The sequence below is a fragment of the Anabrus simplex genome, chromosome 3 (genome assembly GCF_040414725.1).
Source record: "Anabrus simplex isolate iqAnaSimp1 chromosome 3, ASM4041472v1, whole genome shotgun sequence".
Classification (NCBI taxonomy): Eukaryota; Metazoa; Arthropoda; class Insecta; order Orthoptera; family Tettigoniidae; genus Anabrus; species Anabrus simplex.
In genome coordinates, this window is record NC_090267.1 from 295,740,857 (window position 1) to 295,761,154 (window position 20,298).

Genomic DNA, 20,298 nt, shown 5'->3' on the forward strand with positions numbered 1-20,298 from the left:
CTAAAATGTAACGATCTTTTCTTCTATTCTCTTTTAAGAGAGTGCTAACCCTCTCGAGCTCCCACTCACATTGTCTTGAGGTGAACTTATTTTCTCAACCTATTCTTCGTTAATGTAAAACAATTTGCTCTTTTCTAAAGTCACCTCGGTAGTATGGGATTAGCCCTTGCATTAGTGGCCTAGAGCCAGATTAGGTTTTTAAAAACAAGTGTATTAGGAGTGCAAGATCGCCTCCTCTCAAATTGTTATTTTAGAGGTCATGTAATTGCCCATTTTTATTTAATAGACCTCAGTAGGTTGGGTATTTTACCCCTGTGTCTATGTCCAGTGAGGACAACTTGAAGGTGGAGTTTGGTGTGGCCTGGGAGAGGCTTAAATTTTGAGAGCGAGTGGCTCTTTTGAAAATTGAGTGTTGTATGCCTCGTGGAGGCTTTTCTGTGTAATTTGGAGCAAGGGCTCCTAGGTATGAATGGGGTTTTCCGCCCCTCTGTTAAAACTCGTGTTTGGGGTAAAACTGAGCTGATTGCCCAAGCAGTGTAAAATCAGGGCGCGAAGCCCAATTCCTGTAAATATTGTTAACTACCCTTTTGATTTGCTACTTTGTACCTGCCATGCTTGTTATTTCTTTGTTTTTGAAAAGAAAATATAACCTTGTTAAATTTTAAATTAATTTTGCTTTCGTAGCTGGAGACCTATTCACACCCGCACCTTCTTTCACCTCTACCTACCACGGAAAACTCCGTAACAATAATAATAATAATAATAATAATAATAATAATAATAATAATAATAATAATAATAATAATAATAATAATAATAATAAGAAGAAGAAGAAGAAGAAGAAGAAGAAGAAGAAGCTAAGGTTAAAGCTGTGTTTCTCAATACGAGAAAGAGAAAACATCTGTATGTTCAATTTCTTAAAGAAAAGTATCTGTCTGAGAATCCTAAACTGTTTCCAGTACCAGTACTGACAAGATGGAATACTTAGTTCAAGGCCATTTTCAATGTTGAGAAGCATCTTTCTAATATAATTGAGTTCATGCAGTTGGAAGATCTGGACTCTTATCAGCAATGCTGGTATCAACTCCATGAAATCACTGACAAATGATGAAGTAAATATAATTTCAGCAGAGACAACATTCGTCAAGCAACATGCCAATGATTTAGGGGAATACATCACTGAACTAGAAGGATCTTTATATCCAACAAGTCCTACACTTTATGGAGAACTCAGGAAAATATTGCAAAATAGAGAAAGAAGGGAAATTTTATAGTAAAACAGAATAGAAGCTAAATTGCATCAGAAGTGCAGATGTTCAAGATGTTAGATCAGCTGTGAAAATCATTGCAGTGTTAGCATTTACAAAATTGCAGTTACTGATGTTTGAAGACCCTGCTGATAAGTTGTATTCAGCACTTGAAGTGTTTAGTCCAGTATTCATCATTAACAGAAATGTTGATTCAGCACTAGTGAAAAAAGGGAAGTCTATTCCATTCTTTAACCCTAGACCGGGCACGCCAATTTCTGACACACTATCGGGCGCATGGTTGACTTTGTCAACCAGTTACATTTTCACTCGTTTACAGGCTTCCAATCACATAAACATTTCATTTAATGGTGTTTTATCTTTTGCTTCAATGTTATTCTCCAAATAAAATTAAAAACTTGTATTTGTGACTAATGTGAATGTACTTAAAATAGATAATCATGAACACGTCAACTAATTCTGATAGGGACATGAATACTGTGCCTATTTAAAGTGAGTTAAGCAATAGATACTTAATTAAATTAAAATAATGATCATATTTCAATATTTGAACAATTATACAATGAAATGATCAGATAAAACAGCCCCAAAAAAATGACTGGATGAAAAATAAACTTTGTTGCCATGTTCGAGAAATCTTTCACAGCTTCTCCTCAAAGCAATGCCATAATTTCACTGCGGTTTGCAAATTTAGCATTGTGCTCACGGCTGTAATTCACTTCCTCCCTCTTCCTAGAAATGTACAAATTAGTCCAGTATAATAGTTCATCGACCATCTCAGCATTTATCAACTGCATGAAACAGTCAATTTCTGTTGATACCTTCCTTGCCTCCCCTTCCGGTCCTGGCGGTATTTTTACAATATTCCTTGCTTTTACCCTCAAAGTAAGTTTTGAAAAGTTCATCGTGGACCACATTGTTCCTCCATCTCTCCTGAAGATAAATTCTCTTTCATTATCGTCTTCATAGATCTCACTGTCCAAATCAGCTTCCTGCTCCGTATCACTGTTTTGATCCTGATCCGATACGTTTATAATTTCCTCCCCCCCCATCCAAAATGTCCGAGGCAGAGTCCTCTATTTCATCAGACAGCTGGCTCAAAATGTCAGGTATGTCTTCATCATAGACAAAACGAGACCCAAAATAGCCTTTGCCTAATTACCTGAAATGTACAAAGGAAAGGAAATTTTAAAGTAATAAATTTTACTTACATGACCAGGCGCACGGTTGACTTTGCCTTATCTATACTTTGTCAACCAGCTTCGGATTCCAAAAGTTTGCTTGAAATAATTACACACGTATCGCTTCCACTGTTGTTGAAACTTGACTGAACTGAAGGTCAAGAGTGAGAGCAAAAGTATTAGTTGCGAGGTGGTGCAAGACTTATAGTTCTAGGAATTACGGCATAAAATAGCGCGCTGGTTGACAAAAACAACCTGCGCAGCCAGTCTAGGTTTAAAAGTGAGAATGATTCAGTGATCACAAAAGGGTACAGTGAACTTCTAGAGCAAACCAATGAAATTGCGAGATGGAACAATAAATATTGTGAAAGTTCTGATTAGTTTGCTTGACAGTCATCCTGAGTTTAGTGGCAGAGCTCTCTAATCAGTGTGGTAACCATGTGCTAATTTTGACTGTGAACGTTTCTCTTCTAGCTACTCAGGAGTTCAGAGCAACTTGCATTGCAACAGGAAAGTGACAACGCTTTCCTTTGGCAGTTAGAAAATAAAAAAAAAGAATATTATGTATTTTTCTTTCATATTATGCCTTCCATAGTGATAATTGAATGATAAAAATGTGTATGTGTCTTTAAATAAAACTCCATATTGTTCTTTAATAATTCATTTATATGATAAAGTGCCTTCAAAATCCCAAAATATGATAATAACATTGTTAAAGATAATGCAAAATTCTATAGAAGTATGAAAAATTCTTAAAAAAATAACCCTGATTTCCACCAGCAAACAAAACAAAAAATGCAGTTCCCTAATCTATGCCACATACTTGTGTAGAATTTCTATGACCTTCCTATGTTTGATCTTATCGAAAGTCTTTTCAAAATAAAGCAAACACATTTCAGTGTGTTCCTACCAATAAATTAATCTATATATATATATATATATATAAAATAACTTTTCCTTGACCGACCGACCGACCGACCGACCGACCGACCGACCGACCGACCGACCGACCGACCGACCGACCGACCGACCGACCGACCGACCGACCGACCGACCGACCGACCGACCGACCGACCTTCGCCGAGCCAAAAGTACTAGGCATAAAGAAATGAAATTTTGAGGATACATTCATATTAACATGTAGGTGCTCGCTAAGGGAGGATTTTTAGATATTCTGTCGCTAAGGGGGTGAAAAGGGGGGTGAATTTTTGAAATGAGTGTATCTATCTCTCAAAACTTTAAAAAGTTCACAGATATTGGTATTTAGAATCTCCTCTAAAAATAAAGAAACATGTATATTTGTTTTCAGAAAATCCCAATAGGAGGGGTGAAAAAGGATGAAAAATCGGTTAAATGCCTTTAATGAGGATACTTCTATCTCAGAAACTGAAGACATTACAGACCTGAACATTTGTATTTGAGATCTCCTTTACAAATAAAGAAACACATATTTTTTTGTTTTTGGAAAATCCAATTAATGGGGGGTAAAAGAAATGTCGTATGGATTTTAGTGCCGGGATATCCCAGGACGGGTTCCGCTCGCCAGGTGCAGGTCTTTCTATTTGACTCCCGTAGGCGACCTGCGCGTTGTGATGAGGATGAAATGATGATGAAGACAACACATACACCCAGCCCCTGTGCCAATGGAATTAACCAATTAAGGTTAAAATCCCCGACCCGGCCGGGAATCGAACCCGGGACCTTCTGAACCGAAGGCCAGTACGCTGACCATTCAGCCAACGAGTCAGGGGGTGAATTTTTAAAATGAGTGTATCTATATCTCAAAACTTTAAATGTTTACAGATGTAGAAATTGGTATTTAGAATCTCCTTTAAAAATAAAGAAACACATATTTTTTTGTTTTAGGAAAAATTCAATAGCAGGGGTAAAAAGGGTGAAATAGGTATTGAATGCCTTTAATCAGGATACTTATATCTCAGAAACTGAAGATATTACAGACCTGAAAATTTACATTTGGGATTTCCTATAAAAATATAGAAATGCATATTTTTTGGTTTTGGAAAATCCATTTAATGGGGGTGAAAAGGGGGTGATTTTTTAAAATGAGTGTATCTATACTTCAAAATTTCAAAATTTACAGATGTAAACATTTCTGTTTGGAATCTCCTTTAAAAATAAAGAAACAAGTGTTATTTGTTTTCAGAAAATCCCAATAGGAGGGATGTAAAGGGTGAAGAAGCGGTTGAATGCCTTTAATGAGGATACTTACTGTATATCTCAGAAACTGAAGATATTACACACCTGAAAAATTTGTATTTGGGATCTCATTTAAAAAGAAAGAAACATATATTTTTTGTTTTTGGAAAATCAATTAATGGGGGTTAAATGGTAGTGACAAATGGGGATGAATTTTTAGAAAGATTATAACTACAGTGTATCTCAGAAACATAAAATGTTAGACGTAAGAATTGGTATTTGGAATCTCCTGTGAAAGTAAAGAAACATAGGTGATTTGTTTTTGGAAATTCCACTTAAGGGGAACTAAAAAGGGGGTGAAATTTTAAAATGAGCATTTCTACAGTATATCTCAAAAACATAACATGTTACAGAAGTGAAAAATGGTATTTTTTTCTCTACTACAAATAAAGAAACATGTATTTTTTTGTTTTGGAAAAACCGCTGGGGTTGGGGGAGGGGATGAAAGTAAATGAAAAAGGGGTTGAATTCTTTTAATTAGGATACAGATATCTCAAAAACTGAAGATGTTACAGATGTGAAATTTGGTATTTGAAATCTCCTTTAAAAATAAAGAAATACGTAGATTTTGCTTTTGGAAATCCACTTAAAGGGCGGGGGGAGGGAAATTGAAAAATTAGTTGAAATATTTGTACGAAGGATACTATTATCTAAAAACTAAAGATTTTGCAGATGTGAACATTGGTATTTGGAATCTGCTTTAAAAGTAAAGAAACATGTATTCTCGGAAAATCCAATGAAGTGGGACGGATGTAAAAGAATTGAAAAATTAATTGAGTTAATTTTATGTGGATACGAAGATATAATAAAAACTAAAGTTGTTACAGACATGAAAATTGGTATTTGTATCTCCTTTAAAAACAAAGAAAAATGGGCTTTTTGGGGGGAAATCATCTTGGGAGGCAGGAGTGAAAAGGAATTGAATTCCTTTTTTGTGAGGACACATATCTCAAAAACTGAAGATGTTAAGAGTCATGATAATTGGTATTAAAAGATCCTTTAGTATTAAAGAAACAAGTATTTTTGCCGGAAAATTCACTTCGGCGGGGGGGAGTAAAAGGAAGTTAAAAAAGTGAATTATTTTTATGGGGATACCCAGATCTCAAAACTGAAGGTAACAGGCATGAACATTGGTATTTGGAATCTCTTTTAAACATAAAGAAACATGCCATCTTTATTGTTTGGAGGGGGGGGGGGGGAAGGGAAGGGGTTAAACAACTTAACGGCGGTGGGGTGAAAAGGGAGTTGAGACCGATTGTATTTATTGTTCATAATGTACTTATCATCATCATCATCATCATCATCTGTTTACCCTCCAGGTTAGCGAGGGATCCCACCTCTACCGCCTCAAGGGCAGTGTCCTGGAGCTTCAGACTCTCGGTCGGGGGATACAACTGGGGAGTATGATCAGTACCTTGCCCAGGCGGCCTCACCTGCTGTGCTGAACAGGGGCCTGGTGGAGGGATGGGAAGGTTGGAAGGGATAGGCAAGGAAGAGGGAAGGAAGCGGCCGTGGCCTTAAGTTAGGTACCATCCCGGCATTCGCCTGGAGGAGAAGTGGGAAACCACGGAAAACCACTTCCAGGATGGCTGAGGTGGGAATCGAACCCACCTCTACTCAGTTGACCTCCCGAGGCTGAGTGGACCCCGTTCCAGCCTTCGTACCACTTTTCAAATTTCGTGGCAGAGCCGGGAATCGAACCTGGACCTCTGGGGGTGGCAGCTAATCATGCTAACCACTACACTACAGAGGCGGCATAATGTACTTACTCTGATCATAAACCAATCAATTTTAAGATAAAATGAATCTATACCTCAAAATTTCAAAGTTTACAGATGTAAAATTTCTGTTTAGAATCTCCTTTAAAAATAAAGAAACAAGTATTATTTGTTTTTGGAAAATCTCAGGAAGTAGGAAGTAGGAAAGATCACAATATGAAGATAAAGTTGGAATTCAAGAGGACAAATTTGGGAAAATATTCATTTATAGGAAGGGGAGTTAGGGATTGGAATAACTTACCAAGGGAAATGTTCAATAATTTTCTAATTTCTTTGCGATCATTTAAGAAAAGGCTAGGAAAACAACAGATATGGAATCTGCCACCTGGGCGACTGCCCTAAATGCAGATCAGTAGCGATTGATTGATTTTTCCTGGGTTCATTTTCAAGAGCCATTCTTCCTTTGGAGAACTTAAAGTTAGATTACAGTAGATTCTCCTAGCATATAAATAAAAATTTAAACACATTTGAAATAAACGATGGGTATGACATTGACCGTGCAATTGTTCACATCTATAATAAGGTCAATAATGCACAGAAGTATATCATTTGTATCGCCAGAAATCCCGCACACTTGCCTACGCGCGACAATGGTGCTGGTCACATTGTCAGCAATGACAATGGCAGCAGATGTAATTTACTATCAAGTAGCGGTCTTGCATCTTGCTGTGGGATCCAGAACATCAATAATAATAATAATAATAATAATAATAATAATAATAATAATAATATAACAAGTCCTGTGGCTATCAGGGAGTTGTGATGGGGGCAGGACTGTGTAATCTGGGAACTCCTAGTGACAAACCGGCATGTAGGCGACGAATGTGTGATCGCCGCCTTGCTTGAGGAGAGGCTGTAAAGCAATTCGTGTGCTGCATTTGTAACTCATTGGGCCTATTCAGAATCCACTCTACTCACCTCAAATGGGGAGGGGCTAAAAAAAGTGCCCTAAATATAGCCAGCCTAAACACAACCCAACTGGGAAGCCGTGCCCATGTGTGGTCGAAAGAAGCTACATATAGATTTTGGAACTTAGAACATCCGCACTCTGATGGTCAATGACATAAGTAATCGACCAGATAGACCAGGATAATCCATGGATCGAAACTAGTATTGTAATTTAGATGTTAATAAATTAATTTTATAACATAAATAGTAATGATTAGGTGGGAACATCAGAAAAACTCTGTAATTGTAAGATGGGTTAAGTGAGTAAAAGGTATCTTTATCTAAGATGGAAGCAGATATCAGCCATAGCATCTGTACCTTAGAGAGGTGGCTACATCAGCGACTATTCCCTATGTTGAGGGCGAAGTATCTAACACATGCTAAGTGTTCCAAAATAATCTGAAAGTTCTGGGCAAGGTGTACGTAAACATTTAATATTATATGACGATTTCACTATATATAAAATTGGCACAATTTTATGCTGTTTAAAAATATGTAGAAAGGTTTCACTACCTTGAAGTATTGTAAAGTAAAATAGAACTGGAAGTAACACAAGCACATCGGACCAACACGTGAGTCTACTTAGATTCATCCTCGCTAACTTCGGGGTGGCTCCTCTTTCTTCCTGTTTTCATAGGCCTCCAAAAATATTCTAATTTATGGTAGCACTGTTGATGGGCACCAGAAGTGGGTGCATGATTTTTTCTGCAGTCCAACAGACTGTTTCTTTCCTGGGAGGCATACCAACTGATGTCCCATTTCTCGTGAAGGTCCAGGCAGAATGTTTTGGAGAGTTTCTTCATCTACAAGACCTTTGACAATACTAACCATAAATTCCTCACATTCAAGGGGTTTGCCAATGTTCAAACTATAGAGTATGTAGGCATCAAAAATTACCATTACCAACAGGTTATAAAATATTTTTTCCAGTACTTTCTTGTTGCTCTGTCACATGTTACATGATACACTGACTTATCCTTGCAGTCTACTGCCCCCATGTTTAGGTTATACTTATGGATCAGAACTGGTTTTATATTTTCCTTTTCCACTTTTGCTTCGAATGATTTTGTACTCCGCATGACAGCCAGTTGTTATCAGATAAACTGATTATCTTGTACGTTTCTCTTTGTATTCTACCAAAAGTATTCTTTTTTTCTGAAATATACTGAGGTCTGAGGGGTGAGTTTTGAATTTAGAACTGATTTTGACAGATCTTCAGAATTTTTATTGACTGTGCCAGTAAGAAAAGTGTCTAAAGGCATTTTTGTGTAAAAGTTGTCAGTGAAAATATGATACCCCTTGTTCAAAAGATTTGAGACAGTCAACAAATGCGCAACAACTTTTTCTGTAAGCAGATCAGTCCAATCTGCCAAGAATCGTTTTCCATTGTACAGTTCCATGTGGATTATAAAATTATACTTGCTGTCTACTACTTCAAATTTTTTTATTCCAAACCAAGCATGTCTCTTATTCGGCATATACATTATATGAACAACTCTATTCTTCGTTCCTATCATGGATTCATCAATAGACGAATTTTGATGGAGAATAAAATATTTCTTGAATGAAATGTTTATTGAGTCCAGGAACGGTTGAGGCGCTGGCCTTCTGACCCCAACTTGGCAGGTTCGATCCTGGCTCAGTCCGGTGGTATTTGAAGGTGCTCAAATACGTCAGCCTCGTGTCGGTAGATGTACTGGCACGTAAAAGAACTCCTGCAGGGCTAAATTCTGGCACCTCGGTGTCTCCGAAGACCAAAAAAATCGTTAGTGGGACGTAAAGCAAATAGCATTATTATTATTATTATTATTATTATTATTATTATTATTATTATTATTACTATTTTGAAACGTTTTAGTGATATGACTTTAGAAAAATATGGATATATTTGCGATTTTGAAGTGCACCAGTATTTTTCAATGTTGTTAATTGGGTTCGTGCCCATATTTATAACTAGAGATGAATGGCCTAAAATGGCATTGAGGAAGGCAATGGGAAATTACTTCAATTAATTTTCCCCTTGATATTATCAGTATGGCTGAACAAATGAATACCACGTCCCCCAGTCCCCGGCAGGCCTCCAGTGGCCAGGGAGTGCTAAGAATCTCCGGATCAGCTGTAATGAAGATATGCACTTGAATTGTAAGAAGTATGTATGAAGGAGGAAATATCTATAATACCATTAGAGAAATAGAAAGACTCCAAATAAACATCTTGGGGATAAGCAAAATGCAATGGCCAGGATCAGGTAGTTGCAGAATCAAAGGTTGTTTTGTCTATTACTCAGGAAACAACAAACCAAATCATTTAAATGGAGTTGGCATCATACTGGGTAAGCAAGAAAATAATGCAGTCAAGGCCATCATCATTCCATTATCGGACAGAGTTTTACTGATGAAGTTTAACTCAAAACTTCTTGATATAAATATCATACAAGTATATGCTCCTACTGGTACTGGGACTGGTACTGATTTTGAAAAGTTTTATGGAGACATTTATGAAGCCCTAAAAATAACCAGAAATTTGGAAATAATCATACTAATGGAAGATTTCAGTGCAAAAGTGGGAAAAGGTGTATGTGAGGGCATATGTGGCAATTATGACTTGGGTGAGAGAAATGATCGCGGGGACAGGTTTATTCAATTTTGTCAAGAGGAAAGCTTTCTTGTGACAAATACCTTCCATAAGTTACCAACACGGATATTGTACACCTGGAAATCAAATGCTGAAACTGAGTCAAGGATTGTAATGAATCAGATTTATTAAATTTTGATTAAAAAGAGATTCAGAAACTGCATTAAGTCAGTGAGGACTTATCCTGGTGCTGATGTATCATTGGATCATAATCCATTCATTACTAAATTTAAGCTGAAATCAAAGAAGATCTTGAAAAAGTTAGTCAGTGCATAAAATAAATTTTATTATAAAGCCCATATTGTCATACATATACTGTCAAAAAGGTATGGTCAAATGTTCCACCTTTACAATACTAAATTTAAAAAAAAAATTTTTTATTTAAATAACATTTAAAAATAAAGGAACATGTTTCATCTATCCTGTACACATCATCAGCCAAAAAGTTTTAAGATTAATAACAATGGACAAGGAAAAAAACACATTAAAATAATTCAGAATACCGAATGCATCAGTTAAAATGTTGAAAAACTATGTTGGAATGTTCTGAGCACAATGTATGATACTGTTCAAAAATATATTTAACACATGAGATAGTTCAGTAAAATTGGTAATAGAGTCCTACTTAACGTGATGATGTGTTGAAATACAGTTTGCCGAATGCGTCAATTGAAACTTGGTGACAATGTTTAGTTCTAGTAGAATGTTTAGTTCTAGTAGAATGAAGATAAAAAATATTAAACGTATGTTAATCATAAGTGATGGTTTCAGTAAAATAAAATATTGAGTTCATCTTGTTGGCGTGATGATGTTAACAATTCTTGATAATAAGGTAGGTGGAATAGCTGATTTCATAGGTGGAAAAATGTGCAGTAGAATGCCATCCCTGCCTGCCCAGGAATGGTTAGCTCAAGCGTGTGCTGATGTTTATGGCTGACTGGAGGTGGACTGTGGAGGCCGTGTGTAATGGAAGCTGGTATGAAGGGAGAGTAGGGGAAGGCTGGAACCAATAGGCGGGGAGCGAGTGCGTAGAGGTTTGTTGTGAGGCTTGTTCAAATAGGAACTGTTGAACCATACAGCCAGCGACTCAGTGCAGAAGCTAGGGTGGGGGTACTAACCTGACACCCTGGGAGGGCCAGCAGCTTTAGATGGAGGAGCCCTCTTGGGAAGGTGATGGTCCCTCAGAGGAGGAACTGCTTCTGATAGTGTCTGTACCCCAGGTTAGGGGTAGCTATGAGAGCATCTGTTCTTTAGATTAGAAGCAGCCTCGTGGATCCCATGGAGGTTAGGCATCAGCAAAGGCATGCTGTTATGAAACATTGCCCCAGAATTAACAACAAGCCTGGTCAAAATCTGGAAACTGATGATGATGATGATGAAGATGATGATGATAATGATGATGATAACGATGACAACGATGATGGTGATGATGATGATGATGATGATGATTATGATGATGATGATGATGATGATGATGATGATGATGATGATGATGATGATGATGATGATGATGAATCCTTACATCTTGAAAAGTGAACAAAGAGTTGAGCAATGAACTCCAGACCTTCTTGAACTGCTGTTTGAGGAACATATTAGGAATATGGTGGCCTAACATGATGCCCAATACTAAACTTTGGAAAATAACCGATCAGAGATCCATAGCAGAACAGGTCTGGAAGAAAAATTGGTAATGGATTGGGCACACCCTGAAGCAAGGCAAACGATCAATTACAAAGCAAGCTTTGTAATGGAATTCACAAGTTGGTAGGAGACAAGTTAGACCAAGGATGCCATGGAGAAGATCGACTGGGAAGTTGCAGCTGTGAATGCAACTTGGCAGAAGGCAAGAGAACTGGTAAGGAGAGTGCAGTGGCAGCTCTTTGTGGAGGCCCCATGTTCCACTGGGAATTAATCGGATTTATATGCTGTATAAATCACCAATATAAGCATGCAACTATGCTGCAAAAAGTGGTGAAATATGCATTTAAATATGCACTTATTTTCATGATATTAAACACTTGTATGAAAAAATGAAATGGTGTATGGCTTTTAGTGATGGAAGTGTCCGAGGACATGTTCAGCTCACCACGTGCAGGTCTTTTGATTTGACACCCGTAGGCGACCTGCGCGTACTTGTATGAAATGCAAATGTAACATTCCTTTACTGGACACACGCGATTCATCCACACCAACACATAAAAACATGATCATGAATAAACAACTGTATGAAAAAGAAAAGAGCTGTGGATGTTCCACTAGTACAAAGTTTTGTAAGATGTATCAAGTTATCAGTGTTCACTGTTAAAACAAAATGCACACTTCTCGTAGATAAGACACAGTGTATTAACTAATACACATGATAAATAAATTAGTAAGGTTTCAAGGAAACCATGTAAAAATTCCACAAATGTGAAGAAACCCACTTTCATTTTACACTGCACACCCTAATTTTCCTGTCCATAATTTGCTTTGCAGTATGCTACAACAGTGTTCTCCAAGTTTTCTGTTTTAAATCTGTGGTGTTTATCAGTTAAAACTAGCTTCAGTTCATTCTGCATAATGTCTATATCTATGGATATGACAGGACAATACTTGAATTCAGGAGCGAATTCTTGGTAGACCCACATTATCAGTTCCAGCCAAATATTTGTTTATAGCTATCATGATGTTGTAGCCCGGATTTTGTTTAAGGACATCACGGTATTTTGTTTGCAGATGGAGCCAGAGGTTTCCTGAGATATCTTCCATTTCACACTTCACATTCTGCATAATGTCCAGCAAATCACCAAGATGGAATCCATGTATTTCTAGCTTCTTGACTGATTCTGGTATGATTTGGAAGTGTGTCTTGATAAATGCCAGTTCCCTTTGAATAGTTTCATTGCCAAGAGAGTTCACGGCTTTAAAATTACTTTACATTTTGTTGAAGACTGCTTGTAAAAGATGTTTAAAATATGTATAATAAATGTTGGAAACATGCAAAATTAATCCAAAATTTGCATATATATGTACCAGTACTACTAAACTTGTTCTTCCTTGTTTGTTTTGGAGGTCAACATATCAGCAAACATAATATGGATTTGCATACAAATCCAATGTCTGATTATCAGTATATTATAATATACAGGATGAAGTGTAATTCACGTACTCGGGCGTCGCAGCGTGACTCCTCACATGCCAGCAATAAAAAAATGTCTCTTACAAAATTTCGTCTTGCGAGTATATCCGGTAGAAAAACGACGTTGAAGTGTAGCAATCTGGCAACACTGTAATCACATGTAGGGTAACTACCTCTGTCAGCAGAAGATAGTCGCACTGTACAGTTGGAGCAGTGGATAGAGTTTTGGGTTAGCATGCAGGAGGTCGAGTGGTCCATCCAGGGTTGAGGCGTATGTTTTTTATTTCTTAAGTGTAGTCCAGGTGGTATGGTATCTGGCATCTTAATCGTCAACAGCGATTGCAGTGGGTCCTCTAGAAACCATTTGCACTTACATACTACGATCCTAGAAATGGACGAACAATCGTTTTCATTGGTCAGCTTTGAAAGGCGCCCTTTCCACGTCGTGGGCGTAAATGTATTCGCACCAGTTCATCTACTAGATGTGAAACCTGTTTGTTTCAGTTGTCTATTTCTTATTAGTCTAACCAGGTATTTGTTGTTTCAGCGTTACAAAATGTTGTAAATGTAGGATACATGTGACTTCAGAAACGGTGTCTTACTGTATTACAGTAGGTAATGTCAGATGGAAATTAGCAAATAAAAAATGCGCCTCAACCCAGGATCGAACCATCGACCTCCTGCATGCTAACCAAAAACTCTACCCACTGCACCAACTGTACAGCACGACGAGACCGTGCTGACAGCGGTAGTTACCCTAAATATGGTTACAGTGTTGCCAGATTGCTACCTTTCAACGTCCGTTTTCTACCGGATATACTCGCAAGACGAAAATTTATAAGAGACATTTTTTTATTGCTGGCATGTGAGGAGTCGCGCTGCGACGCCCGAGTGCACGAATTACGCTTCACCCTGTATAAATCCATTCTCTATAATGATTTTCTTATGATCTTTCCATCGCACAATAACATTCAAAACCTACTGAGTAGAGTAAAATATTAATCCAGTCATTGAATATTTTCCTACAGTCTTTAGCAACAGAGCAAAAGAAATTCACAAATATGTTTCCAGCCGAGAATATCTTTCTGTACTAATAGAGATAGAAATCTGGTTGGTGATGCTATTGTGAAAATGAAGAGATAGGCAGAATATTTTGATACACTTCTGAACTCCGGGGAAGGTGAAGAGGAACAGTTGATTATTGCAGAGGAGGAGAATCAAGGTACACTGTTTGATGAATCACAGCTGCAAATAAATATGTTATCACTTGAAGAAGTGAATGATGCAATTAAGATCTTGAAGAGTAAGGAACCTCCAGGACAAGATGGAATAATCACTGAAACATTGAGGCACAGTGGTGGTATAATGAGGCAAGGTGAATGATTCATGACCTGTTGATCAGAATCTGGGAGCAAGAGGTAGTGTCTCTAGATTAAAATAATGCAATAATATACCCATTTTTAAAAAAAGATTACAAGACCATTTGTGAAAACTTCAAATGAATATCACTATTCAGTGTGGCATGTAAAGTATTTACCTTAATAGTGGCATCACGACTATAAACACTTGTGGAAAGTGCACTGGGGGATTTTGTTTATTTAGGAATGGTAGACCCACATCTGACCAGATTTTCCTATTTTTATGTGGAGTATGAATGTCAGTAAGTTTGCTGATTGTATATACGTGTGAAGAATATTCATACAAAGACTGCATTACACTGAAATCAAAACATGCTGGATCATTTTAATTACAAGCAACAACTATGAAAAGATCACTTACTTTGTAATGAACTGTTTCAAGTATTATTTAGATGTTTCCAGTTTATTTATATTTTGTAATTCATCACCTATTTTGTTTGGATATTGGAATGTTTTAAGTGTTGTAAGTACACTGTAAGTGACAAATCATAACAGATCAATTACCTTGAAGTCTCCCATCTTCACCTTGATCTCCCATGTTATTTTGATCTGTAAACAGATATATGATACACAAAATTAAAAATGCTGTGAATGTCATAATTTGGGTAAAATGTCTTGCTTTAAAAGATATAAAGAATAAAGAAAATTTCCTTTTTCCTATTAGACACTTAGTAAATAGATGATCCCAAATTGCTTGTGGGAGAGGTTTCATGGTAAAATATGTGTATTTTGTTAGCCCCTGTTACTGTTTGATTGTAGCAATTAGGGGTGTACTAGGACCGTTTCTTTGTTAGTGTCAACATTATTGTATGTACACCAAAAAATGGAACCAGTGTTTCTTGCATATACACATGTTAGGGTGAGACCCAACCTACCTACTTGTCCACCAATGCTCCAAGCATGTGCTGTGCTATGTGCTTCATCTGTGAGGGACTGGTTGAATGGTTAGGCAGAACCCCAGCAGTGTGTAGGTGATGGTAATTCTGGTGTTCAAATATGGTGGTGTTATCTTAGTGCATATGGTACTGTATCCCAACGACAGACTGTGAATGTTCAGCATTGGTGTTCAATTTTGGAACATCACCTGCGACTAGCATTGTGCAAGAAGTGACAACAGTTTCTGCAGACACCTCCTATCATTTTGCTGGTGGCTGATTTATACAGTCAATGGAGCTTTGAAGTGGTCTATTATCTTCCATACTGCCCAGACTTCAGTTCTTGTGATTCTGATTTGAACTAAACATAAAGGAACCACAGCTCTTGAAGGTCTGAAGGTGGTAGACCACTCTATTTGCACCAACCAGATAACAGGGACTGCTACAGGGATGCTATGACTTTCACATCACTGGCAGCATGTTCTACACAATGTTAGGGAGAGGGAGTGTAAACCTCGGACACTCGCGCTAGGAATAGACGCAGCGTTACTCACGTGGGCTACATATGTAGCTCAAACTAAAATTCAATCACCGAGCTCGATAGCTGCAGTCGCTTAAGTGCGGCCAGTATCCAGTATTCGGGAGATAGTAGGTTTGAACCCCACTGTCGGCAGCCCTGAAAATGGTTTTCCGTGGTTTCCCATTTTCACACCAGGCAAATGCTGGGGCTGTACCTTAATTAAGGCCACGGCCACTTCCTTCCCACTCCTAGCCCTTTCCTATCCCATCGTCGCCATAAGACCTATCTGTGTCAGTGCGACGTAAAGCAACTAGCAAAAAAAGAAATCAATCTGAATGACCCGTAGATGCTATTTTTAGGTTTCTTTGGTAAGAGTATTTTAAAAAGTAGTATATATAAATATTCTTAGCCAAATTTGAAGACCATATGTAGGTTTTTCTTTTGTTAAGAAATGGAAATAAAAACCGTTGAGGAAAAATTGGAAACTGAAATAAAATATTTACAGGTTTTTAATTTATTTATATACCCAAATACTTACACTAGACCATATTTGCATGATGAATAAATAAAAACTGTATCAAATTAAAAAACTGTCTTAGAGTTTCTGTGACCATTTTAGGGAATTTTAGCACTCTATCAAAGCATGTATTTCTGTAGTATCGGTAAATTTTGCATCACGATCTTGTTCAAACTTGTCTCTTAATTCACCTATATAAATATTTGTCACTGTGGTTATCATTTGTATTATATTACTATCCATAAAAAGTTCTAAACATTCAAATTCAGTTTTCACTGTACGAACAATTAACTTAGGGCTAGGAAAATGCACGATAATAATATGGGCTCTTGTATGCACAATGGAATGTGAATGATCCCTGAGCCACTTGAAATTGTCCTTGGAAGTGAACTATCTGGAATTATAGCTGCTGGTGTCTGCATCATCATTTGTCGCTGGATACTCGAGCGGGGTATCTTCCTCACTGCTTGTACCTTTTTCAGATTCAGTTTGGTGTATTTTGGGTGTAATTATATCCTGTTCACTATCGTCACTATCACCGCTAATAATACTATCACTACTTTCATCTAACCACTGACTGATTTCAAAGTCATTTACTTGGCTGCCTGTGCAGCGATGTTTCCTTTGGTTGGTCATTGTAAGCACTGAAACAGCAATGCTCGCGCGGGCTACTATTGTAGCCCAGACCACTTCTAATTATTCTGGCACCTAAATGGCTTGCCTAGTCAAGTCAGAAACACACTCACCAGTTAACTGCATCATTGACAGGCAGCTATAGAGAGTATCAATATTTCTAGCAACGAATATACTCTGTACTAACACAAAATAAATTACCTGTAGCCCGCGCGAGTATCCGAGGGGTAAATATTTCACAGAGGTATCCCTTTTGTATTGGTTGTAATTAATAGTTGCCACTAATAAAGAAACAGCCCTCATATTTCACCTGACATTTTATTTCTCTAGATCTAGATCTGAGTCCAGCAGGAGGGTACAACATGTCTATGAAATATAGACCAAAGTAGATCACACTTGATGGAATACATAGCATATTTGTAATTAATTTATTTATTTATTTTGAAGTTAGTGCTCATGGTCCTCTCTTACACTTAACCACTTTCAATAATATAATTTAAAAATGTAAACATAAAAATAAGATATAGTAATTCTACAAAAAATAATACTATGGACAGATATGCTGAGACCAGATTGCAAATCAGTAAGGCAATAAGGGTGATAATACTAATAAGTGCTGAATATCCATTGGGGATGTATTCCAGAGTCTTGATGTAGTAACTAGAAAAGAATGATTGTAGGAATTTGTTCGATTTAGTGGAATTTGAAGTAAGGAACCAGAATGAGTACGGTACTAATTTCTTGGGATGAGGAAAGGAAACAAAACTTAGAAGAGAGGTAAGTAGGAGGGTTTGTCGAAAGCAGTTAGTGAACAAGTGTCATTAGGTGAAAATTCCTTTGTTCATTTATGTGTAGCCATCCCAATGTTTTGAAATATGGTGTACCATGAGCGTTATGTTTGAGTTGGAAGGCATATTATTGTATGCATGTATTTTGTGTTTGTTGAAGTCTCGAAACTTGTTCAGCATTTAGATTGACTAGTACCGTATCGCAGTAGTCTATAATTGGGAATAGGAGTGCTTGGATTAATTTTAATTTAAGGTTGTGAGGAAAAGGATTTTTGTGTTTTTTCAGGGGATATAAAGCTACAGGAACCTTTCTACATACATTAGTTATGTGTTCATTTCAGGTCAGATTCTCACTGATGGAGATTCCAAGATTAGTTATCTACATTTTTAAGGTATTGTACAGCAATGTCATTGATGATGATTAGAGGAGGATTAGTATTTCTTATTATGTGTAATAATTTAGGGGTTCCTATAATAATACATTTTGTTTTACAAGGATTTAGGATTAAGTTGTTGTTTTCAGAATATACAATAAGCCTTTCAATCTTCTTCTTTTTCTACTGCTTTTCCCACATCTGTGGGTTTGCAGGTGCGAACTGTGTCGCACATGTGGATTTGGACCTGTTTTTCAGCCGGATGACCTTCCTGACGCCAACCCTGTATGGAGAGATGTAATCACTATGCATGGTGGTTGGTAGTGTAGTGTGTTGTCTGAATATGAAGAGGAAAGTGTTGGGACAAACACAAACATCCAGTCTCCAGACCAGAAGAATTAATCAGAGGCAATTCAAATTCCTGATCCAGCTAGGAATTGAACCTGGGACCCTCTGAACTGAAGGCCTCAACGCTGACCATTCACCCAATGAGTCGGCAGTAAGCCTTTCAATATCTGAATTAATATGCTGGACTGTTTATTTATAGTGGTGTGTTTGTATATCTGCAGATCATCAGCACATAAATGGTAGTTACAATATTGAAGTGTGGACAACAGACCCCTGAGGGACACCAGATGATTTTACAGCCCACTGGGATCTTTGATTGTTTACAACTACGCACTAGTGGTGATTTGTATGGTACGACTTACAAACATTTAGGGCTATCAGGCTGATATGCAGAGAGCAGAGCTTGGATAATATTATGACTGTATGCCTATATTTACCATGTCAAAGCACTACTAAGGTCAAGGAGTATCAGTATCATCACCTGCTGTTTGTCCATTGCTCTGTTACCCAAAGAAGGGCAGTCGTAGTACTGTGTCCCTTTCTGAAACCAGATTGCAATGGGTTAAAAAGAGAATGACTGGTTAAGAATTCTACTAGCTGCTCATGTACAAGTCATTCAAGAATTTTCAAGAGAGAGGGAAGAATGGAAATAGGTTGGTAATCAGATAGCATATTTGATGTGGTTTCCTTTAATATTGGGATTACTAGAGCATCCTTCCATGCAGTTGGAAACATCCCTGTGCTTAGACAATCATTTACAATGTGGGTACTGTTTGGTAGGAACTGCCAATGGTGTTTTTCATAAAGCCTATCAGGATGTTATCTACTCCTTTAGCTTGTGACTTAACTGAATTCAAAATAAGCTTTACATAATTCACACTGACAGGGTGAAACGAGAAATTTTGTTCGTTTTCTGTGGGCTCACTGATTCCTTTATTTAGATGGATGTGATTTTGAGGCTGAGATTCTTTTATTGGGTTTCTTATGAAGTAAGAGTTTATTGTATCAAGAGATTATATTTTCCATCTCCCGTAGCTCGAAGTTAGTTCCAGGTGTCATGTGCATTTAAGTTTCATGATACATTTTTAATGTGATTACATTTGCTATTGCAAATTAATTGCTGTTATTGCTATTGCTATGCTATTTTTAATTTACTACATTGTCATTAAGAACTGGATATTGGTATAATCTGAAAGGAAAGTAGACTGAGAATATGTCACTCAAGCATATTGTGAGCCTGTAATATTTTGTGAGTGTTTTGTACAAATATTTACTAGCTAGAGCAGTCAAAATGGGCTTATTCCAAGAGCTCAGTAAGGCTGAAAGGGGCATGATTAACGATGCTTATCAATTCAGTCATTCCATCTGTGAGATTTCTGGCAAGATTCAGATAGTGTGTTCAACAGTGAGTGATTATTTATTAATTTAGCGTATGATGCTACAGTTGACAATCGACTATGTACAGGCACAAAAAAAAAAAAGACTCTATATACATAAATATCTATACAAACTCCACATTAGAAAGGTTAATGTGGGGGGGTCTTTCAGTCTCTTAGAGACAAATGTCCAGCTCTTCCAGCCAAGAGAGTGCCTCAGGGGTCACTCCGTGAATGTCTTCGATGTAACTAGCAAAAGCTCGCAGAGGGCAGTCCTTCAGAATGACCAGGATGGTTTGCACTTC